Genomic DNA, 9,801 nt, shown 5'->3' on the forward strand with positions numbered 1-9,801 from the left:
ATACGTGGGACGCCTACCACAGCATGGCTTTTGCCAAACGCTGCCGTGTCCACACCTGGGATCTGAACTGGCGAACCCTGGGCCGCTGAAGCTGAATGTGCGAACTTAACCGCTGCACCACCGGGCTGACCCCTCCTATATTTTTAAAATCTGGAACAGAAAAACATGAAATCAAGACATTTTAGTAGATAATGTACTAATGGTGCCTGTTTACTGTCTTTTGTCCCCAAAGAGAATGACAATATTTAACTAAGAGAAGTTTTTAGTTAAGTTTCATGATTATACATGAAACACAGATTAACTTGACATTCATGATTGAAGATGTATACACAGTCAGTAGCATCACTGGAAAAAAATAGTGTCTTCTTTTGTTTTTTGAGGATGAAAACATTTCCTTCTCTCATCTTTTTCTCAGCAGATAGTACTGAGCAGGTCCATGAAAGAGGATAGAAATCATACTTCTGTGGCCATGTTTGTTCTCCTGGGACTGTCAGATGAAAAAGAGCTGCAACTTATCCTCTTTCCAATCTTCCTAGGGATCTACCTTCTGACCATAATCTGGAACCTTGGTCTCATCCTCCTTATCAGGATGGACTCCCACCTGCACACACCTATGTACTTTTTTCTCAGTTTCCTGTCATTTATAGACATCTGCTATTCTTCTTCCATCAGCCCAAGGATGCTTTCAGACTTCCTAAAAGATGAAAAAACAATTTCGTTCATTGTTTGTGCCACCTAGTATTTTGTTGGGTCCTGGATGGCTCAGGCTGAGTGCTGCCTGTTGGCCGTAATGGCCTATGACAGATATGTTGCTATTGGTAGGCCTCTGCAGTACTCAGCCATCATGGATCCTGACTTCTGTCAGAAAATGGTTGCTGGAGCCTATGGGAGTGGTTTCCTTGGTAGCTTAATTCAAACAGTTTCTTGCTTTCATCTCTACTTTTGTGGGCACAATATCATTCCAAATTTCTTCTGTGACATAACCCAGATTATTTCCTTGTCTTGCTCCAATCCCTTTATGAGCCAAATGATTCTTTTTCTGGAATCTATTTTTGTTGGATTCAGTTCCTTCCTTGTCATCCTCTTATCCTATGGTTTTATTGCAACTTCCATCCTGAAAATATCCTCCATAAAAGGTAGTGCCAAGGCCTTCAATGCCTGTGCCTCCCACCTGGCTGTTGTGACAATCTTCTATGGCATGGGCTTCTCTGTGTACCTGCATCCTAGCTCTAGCCACTCCAAAAAGCAGAACAAGGTTCTGTCAGTGTTCTATGTTATCCTCATCCCAATGTTAAACCCTTTTATCTATAGTCTGAGGAACAAGGAGATCAAAGAGGCCTTGATGAGGGTAGTAAAGAAGGCAACATATTTATCTCAGTAAGAATAATATTTGAGCAAATATTATTTCCTCCATAAGTAAAAATATGCAAGTGACCTTTTATAGGTTACAAGAAAGCTAGGTAGAGAGAAGAAGTGAAAACTTGGCTTCTCATGTCTTAATGCCATTATGTTTAGCTGCCACCACCAAGTGATCTGCCTAATGCAGTGTCAGCAACATTGAATTCAGTTTAAAAGGTGTTTTTCCATGATTAGACCTAGGCAGGTAAAACAGTGTTTCGAGATTAGAAGTTCTGATTGATATTATATGTAGATAAATGAGAAGACCTAGGTCTTTCCTCTACAATTCTTAAAACGTCTTTTATTTATTTTTAACTAGGTATTTATTTATGTTTTGATTACAATAAAACAAAATCATGTATAAAATTAAAGATGTGAAAATTAAGAGTAATTTTAAAATGAATACTTTTATAATTTCATCCCAAAGGCAGAGGGTGTGAGAGGGAGGGACACAGAAAAAAGAGAAATGGAAAGAGAGAAAAAGTCAGAGAGAGAAAGAGAGAGAGGAGATGAGAGGAGAGAAGAAGGAGAAAGATAATCTAGCTTTATTCTCAAATAATCTTATTCCCTCTATCCTACTCCTTGAGTGTCCTTGTGAAGTGAATTATGAAAAAAAAATTGGAGAAAGGAATGGTAGATAGAAGGGGCACTTTTCAGGTCAAGAGTTGGGGAGATTCTCAGAGACTAGAAAGAAGTCAAAGTCATCAACTTCTGGGCATAGGTGGCCTGGAGCATACTCCAAGGTAGCTTCCCAGAGACCATATAAGACCTCAGAAATGAAGGCTTTCATCATGAGTGTGGGTGACAGGGTCTAAGTCCCAGTTCTCTGAGCCTCTCAGAGATTCCCAGGCCTTAAGTTTGACCAGGGAGCAGCAGAGACACCAGACTTGAGGGGACCGTGGAAACTCAGAGTCCAACCAAGAGAACTTAAAGAAAATTTAAGAAGAAATATTTTTTTCAGGAAAGAGTTTAAGTACTAATCTTCATACGTATTATATTAGTATTTATACAATACTTTCAACTTCATACGGTTACATTGCATAGAAGTGATTCTTTTCTATTAACACGTGCAGTTGGTTGATGAGGAATTATTCCCCTTTTACAGATAGAACCTTTGGGCATATTGTGGTCTGCCACATTCTTCTCAGTGTAGCAACAATCCATCTTGAATCTCATGAAGTGTCATGTGTGGAGCACAAATGGTTCTTAGTGACATAAAGATGTCCTCCATTGCTTATCCATGGCACCCAAATTCTACACTTTGAGGTTGTATTTTTAAAACCATCTTAAGGGCCTGTTCAATTTAAAAGATTAAATTATTACAGTTCTTACCAGGGGGATATATGACTACTAACCTATTAGCAAGAGTTAAATAATTAACTCATTGCCCCACCCACTCCTCTCTCTAGAATTAATGATAGCTGAAGTAGATGAAACAAAGAATGAGACATTCCAAAAACATCTCTGTATCCCTAGTAACGGCAAGGTAGATGAGTTCCATCTAAACAAAAAAAGACAAACAAGTTTGTGGGAATGATCTTAAATAGATATTCTTAATGAATGCTTAATAATGCAGCATAATATGTTGAAAGGAATTCCAATTCAGAACACATAAATTAAGCCTATTCTTAATAGAAGACATGCTGTGTACTTCACATTCTGATAAGTGATTTATAAGCATTATCTAATTTGATTCTATAAAAAGCTACTCTGTGAAGTAGCAACTATGATCAGCCCCATTTAATAGGTGATAATGCTGTGGCTTCAAGAGGTTAATTTGCTCAACCAGTAAGTGGAAACCTTGAATTCCACCCAGATTGGCTGATAACAGTGCCCAAGGCATTAATCACAATAAGTCATGACTCTGATACGAATTAGTTTTATCATATTCCTTATTGCCTTGATTTTCTCACCTATGCATAGGAAATCATGCCATATCTGCCTCATGGACCTGCTAAGATGATTGATTCAGGTCAAATATTTGAGAATATGTATGTATGTATCTATCTGAAATCAAAGAGTTTTGTAAACAAGGAAGTGTCCACATACCTAACTTATTATTAGGCTCTATTGCCAGCCAGTTGTGTCACCTTGGACAAATCCTTTAGATAAATTGGCTTCAAATCCTCACCTGGAAATTGATGATATTAGACTATGTTATCACTATGTCCTTTGCTACTCAAATGACTCCTGGGTTGTTAAAAAAAAAAAAAAAAAAGCTACATCAATCTTGAGACCATAAGAGGACCATGGGGAAGTGCTGAATTGAATCTGAAGGGACATGGCAAAGTGGGGCATGAAATTAGCACAGAAAAAACTCCGTGATAACCATAACTCCAGAGAGCAGGTATCTGGAGGGTTTTCTCCCTATAATTGTCTTCTCCTTTCATCTCTCACCTAACAACACATTGAGAGGAACCCCAGTGGTGGGCATCTCTTTGGCTCTGAGTGGACAGCCAATTTCATGGCCCAAATCACTCATCTTTGAATGCAATCTGGTCCGCCTGGAAAATTCCTATGGATAATAAATAAGTGACTTCACCCTTTGGCAAGAACTCTGTCTTCCTGGGGGATCTATGTCAAGATGAGAGGACAAGATTTACAGAAAACAGTGAATTCTGTGCTATTTCAATAGCCGTGTAATAATTCCAGTAGGACATTTGTGGAGCAAGGGTTATGGTCCTCAGTCTCTTTCATTCTCCAATTCTTCCCTCTCCCTCATTTATGCACCCTCCACTTCGGGCCCTTGCTCAGGTTCTCTTTTTCCTTACCCAATTTCCCTGACCCTCAATCAAAATAATAACTTCAAAACAAAAATATTAGGTATTACTCTGGTGAGGAGTGGATGTTCAGTTCTAGTTCTCAAATTCTTAAGTATATGATCTTGAAATCTGTTAATTTCTGTTTGCTACTTATAAATTGGGGACAATAGAATCATCTAGAATCCAATGAGATAATGTCTATAAAGCCTACACACTACAGAAGTTAATAATTGAGCACTCAATCAAAATATTAAATTGTGCATTACAGGGGACTTAACTAAGGTAAAACATATTTGTCTGTTTCCCAACTTTATCTATTCCATGAATCTTTTTAATTTAATTTTCCCTTGGGGATTGTGCTTTTGCATAATTATTAATTTGGTTTCTATTTCAGTATATAACTTTGATTCATAATTTCTGAGTAGCAGCAAAAGCCAAGCTGGTCATTTCATGATGATATGACAAAGTTTTCACGTACAATTCTATTCGTCTTTTGAAATACTCCAAATAACCATCCATTGTCATCTTTGAAGACCCTATGGGTCTGGAGACACTAGCACTGGTGACCCAGATATTAGAGATGACCCACCAGATGAACAGGTAGTGTTGGTGGGACTGTTTCTTTTATCCTTCTTTACTATGTTGTTCGTCATTCAGCAACATTCCTGGCTTTCTTAACCTGATTTTACATCCTGCACAAAATTGCAAATTGTCATGTCCTTAGTAGATCATATTTAGAAGGAGTTTTGGTTAGCTGTATCCCCACAGTAATATCTCCAACCAAAATTTACATCAATCATCTTTTCTTCTACAAACTGCCTTGACAGATGGTGAACACACACAAAAAATTAACCAGAGAGAGTGAGTATATTCAGAATGTTTTTTTTCTTTTCCTCTAGCTTACCAAATTATAAAATCATACACTTTTAGGATCAATTTTCTCATGAACAAGTGAAACAATCCACAACTCCTCACAGTTTTCTGTGAATGATGAGTTACATAGAATACATTTAGTCATGGCTGCCTTTGTTACCAGAATGTTAGTAAGAAAGTGAAGAATTTTAGTACAATTATTTGATCAAAAGTTTGACTTATTTTCACCAAATTGATCAATTATGTTGTTGTTTCAGGGATGTTGTGCATGAGAGTTTATACTTTCAAAATGTTTTCATTGAATGTAATGCATCTGGGATAAATAGCTGATAAATTATATTAGCAACAGTCTATTTAAGAGTAAACAGAAAATTTTTGACACTCGTAAAACCATAGCGCAAATGAAACAAAAATCTTTCTCGACATCAAAGCTCATCATAGCTTGATGGTAGTTGTCAACTGACTCAAGTGTACATGAATCGAAGCAAACTAAATAGAAATCATTTATGTGGTTTGTGTCTGCACGGCTCCAGGTGGTTTAACTTGCCTGCGCACTAGGTCTGAATCTATACCTGACCAGAGGTAATGATGTCCGATTGTCTACAGAGCTGATGATGTCTCAGAAATTTCCCCAAATTAACCCGTACAACTCTATCGCACCTGGCATTCCTATTCACGGATATAGCCATCATTCATGGTTATCTGTAAGCAGTCAATGATAATAACAGCCAACATCTATTGAAAAATTAATGTGTACCAGATTATGTGCTGAACATTGGCACGAATTTCCTAATAAAAGCCTCCCATTAACCTTATAGTTTAGAGGCTCTTGTCGTCCTCACTTTGTTAAAAGTAAATCATACCTAGTGTGTTTAAGTGACTAGGACCAGTTCATAGAGTGAGAGAGTATCAGAACTAAATTTTTTTTCCAGTTTTAGTGAGATGTAATTGATATATAACGTTGCATAAGTTTAAGGTGTACAACACAATGATTTGATATATGTAAATATCGTAAAACGATTACCACAATAAGATTAATTAACACCCGTCACCCCACATAGTCACAGTATTCTTCCCTGTGATGAGAACTTTTGTCGTCTATTCTCTTAGCACTTTCAAATATACAATGCAATATTGTTAACCAAGTCATCTTGCTGTATGTTATATTGCCAGAAATTATTTGTCTTATAACTGGAGATATGTACCTTTAGGCCACATTCACTCAATTCCCCCACTTTCTACCCTCTGCATCTGGCAACCACAAATCTTATCTTTGCTTCTATGAGGTTATTTTTTTTTATACTCCACATTCAAATAGATCATATGGTACTTGTCTTTCTCTGTCTGATTGATCTCAGCACAATTCCTTCAATGTCTATCCAGATTGTTGCAAATGCCAGGATTTCCTTCTTTTTTATGCCTGAATAATATTCTCTTATTATACATATTATTTATGTTACTTATACATAATTATACATACACATGTTGTTTATATTATTTTTACATTTATTATATGATTTCTTTGTCCATTCATCTGTTGATGGACACTTAGAGTGTATCCACGTCCTGGCTATTATAGATAATACTGCATTGAACATGGGAGTTCAGGTATCTTTTTGGGACAGTGATTTCATTTCCGTTGGATATATACCCAGGATGGAATTGCTGGATCATACGATAGGTTTATTTTTAATTTTTTGAGGAAAATCCACATTATTTTCCACAGTAACTATACTAGTTTACATTCTCACAGCAGTTCGTACGGTTCCTTTTTCTCCACATTCTTACCTGTAGTTTTATCTCTTGTCTTTTTTGATGATAGCCACTCTAACAGATGTGAGTTGCTATCTTATTGTGGTTTTGATTTCAATTCCTTGATGATTAGTGATGCTGAACACATTTTCACATATCTGTTGTTAGTTTGGATGTCTTCTTCATAAAAATATCTATTCAGGTCCTATACCAAAATTTTAATTGGATTATTTATTTGCTGTTGAATTGTATGAGTTCCTTATGCATTGTGGATATTAACCCCTTATGAGATACGTGATTACAAATATTTTCTCCCATTCTGTAGATTACCTTTTCATTAGCTTATCTTTTCTTTTGCTGTGCAGATGTTTTTTTATTTTGATATAATCCTTCTTGATTATTTTTTATTTTTTTGCTTGTGCTTTAGGTGTAATATTGAAAAAAGTCTTTTCCAATACATGATCAGAAGAATTTTCTCTATGTTTTCTTCTAGGAGTTTTATGGTTACTGGTCTGACATTTAAGTCTTTAATTCTTTTTGAGTTTATTTTTGTGAGTGGTGTAAGATTGGTGTCTAGTTTCATTGTGTGCATGTGAATATCCAATTTTCCCAAACCCGTTTATTGAAGAGACTGTATTTTTTCCATTGAGTATTTCACGCTCTCTTTTCAAATGTTAGTTGATCATATACCCACAGTTTTATTTCCGGGCTCTTGATTCTGTTCCATTGGTCTAAGTGTCTGTTTCTATGCTAGTACCATACTGCTTTGATTACTATGGCTTTGTAATATAGTTTGAAATCAGGAAGCGTAATGCCTCTTTGACAGCTTTATTCTTCTTTCTCAGGATTGCTTTGTCTGTTCAGGGCCTTTTGTATTTCCACAAAAATTTTAGGATTGTATGTTCTATTTCTGTGAAAAATGTCACTGGAATCTTGGTAGAGACTGCATTGAATATATCGATGGCTTTGGGTAGTATGGATATTTTAATAATATTAATTCTTCAAATCCATGAACATGGGATACCTTTCCATTTACTTGTGTCTTTTTCAATTTCTTTTGTCAATGTCTTATAGTGTTCAGTGAAGAGAACTTTAACCTTCTTGGTTAAATTTATTGCTAAGTATTTTGTTTTTTGATGCTGTTGTGAATGAGATTATCTTATTTATTTCTTTTTCAGACAATTTGTGTTAATATCTAGAATGCTTAGTTTGTATCCTGCAACTTTACTAAATTGATGGATTAGATCTAACAGGTTTTCGGTGAAGTTTTTATGATTTTCTGTAGGTAAAATCATGTCATCTGCTTATAGACACAATTTCAATTCTTTATTTCCAATTCTGATGACTTTTATTATTATTTTTTGACCCACTTGCACTGGCTCTGACCAAGTACTATCTTGAATAGGAATCTTGAGAATGGCCAACTTTGTCTTCTTCCTGATCTTAGAAAAATGCTTTTGATCATTCACTATTTAGTATGATGTTAGATGTTGGCTTGTTGATAGGGCCTTAATTATGTTGCATTTAGTTCCTTGTATACCTAATTTATTGAGAGTTTTTATCATTTAGTATTTTTTGAGAATTTTAAAATCTGTATTCATCAGGAATATTGGCCTGTAGTTTTCTTTTCTTGCAGTGTCCTTATCTGGCTTTGGTGTCAGTGCTGGTCTTATAAGTGAATTTAGAAGTGGTTCTTCATCTTCAGTTTTTTGGAAGAGTTTGAGAAAGACTGGTCTTAATTCTTCTTTAAATATTTGACAGACTCACCATAAAACTATCTGGTCCTGGGTTTTTCTTTGTTGGGAGGCTGTTGATTAATGATTCAATCTCCTTAATTGTTATTTGTCTGTTCAGATTTTCTATTTCTTCCTGATTCAGTTTTTCTAGGTTGTATGTTTCTTGTAATTTATCTATGTCTTCTAGGTTGTTTAGCTTGCTGAAGAAACCATAGGACAAGAGAGTATTCTTGGTGTGGCACTGTGCCAGCAGGGTGAGGGGCAATGGAGTCAGAGTACAGCTTCTCCTTTACCCTTTTAATGTGGTTCTTCTTGTTCTCTGTGGCTAGTGGAGGTGCTTCAGCCTCATCCTCATGTTTTAGGATTTTTGCAATGATGTCCTGTCTGTGAATAGTTGGTAACTGTTCTTATGAGGGTTACCAAAGTCAGGAATGACCTATTTTGCCATCTTGATGATGCCACTCAGAACAGAAACTCTAAAGTCTGAACCCTAACCACAGTACTATGCTATTTCCTAAGTTGAAAAATATCCTACATTTGAGACAATATTTGATTGTAATTGTGAGTTTTACTAGCCTCCTTTTAAGACTGGCTCCTATGAAGACTTCCCTAAGAAGACATTTCATAACTTTATTAGCATACATGCTGTACACCAAGAAAATATCTGGATTATAAATTATGATACAATTATCCAGGCCATTTTGAAGATATTATATATTTGTAAAAAGGTTTGAGAAGTTATTATAAACAGGATAATTTTTCATATAGGTGAAAGAAGAAATTTTTAAAAATCTATCTAGATGACTGTCTGGGAAAGAAGAGCTATTACAAGTTTATTCTGGAATGATGCCACTTATGCTTTACTATTATAAAGCCACAATTATATTTTTAATTATTAAAAGTCTTTTAAAAATTGATTTTAGTCAATGATATCTATCATAGATAATTCACTGAATTTCTACTGCTTTTTAAAAAGTTATCTATCAACTTTTTAAATATTATTTATTTATTTATTTATTTTTGAGAAAGATTGGCCTTGTGCTAACATCCGTGGCCATCTTCCTCTACTTTATCTGTGGAACACCTGCCACAGCATTGCTTAATAAGCAGTGCACAGGTCCTTGCCTGAGATCTGACCTAGGAAACTCCGAGCTGGTGAAGTGGAGAGTGAAAGCTTAACCACTATGCCACCAGGCCAGCCCCAGATCTCTTGTAATTTTCTTGAGACCTCATGAAGTAATTGAGAACCTGAAACACTGAGAAGGTATTTCTTGACAATT

General features: G+C 35.8%; 1 pseudogene; it reads left to right on the top strand.

The window, feature by feature from the left end:
- The first annotated feature begins 436 nt into the window (after positions 1-436).
- On the top strand, positions 437-1,381 carry LOC138916836 (olfactory receptor 5AN6-like; annotated as a pseudogene).
- The last annotated feature ends 8,420 nt before the right edge of the window (positions 1,382-9,801 follow it).

The sequence above is a fragment of the Equus caballus genome, chromosome 12 (genome assembly GCF_041296265.1).
Source record: "Equus caballus isolate H_3958 breed thoroughbred chromosome 12, TB-T2T, whole genome shotgun sequence".
In the NCBI taxonomy this organism is placed as follows: Eukaryota; Metazoa; Chordata; class Mammalia; order Perissodactyla; family Equidae; genus Equus; species Equus caballus.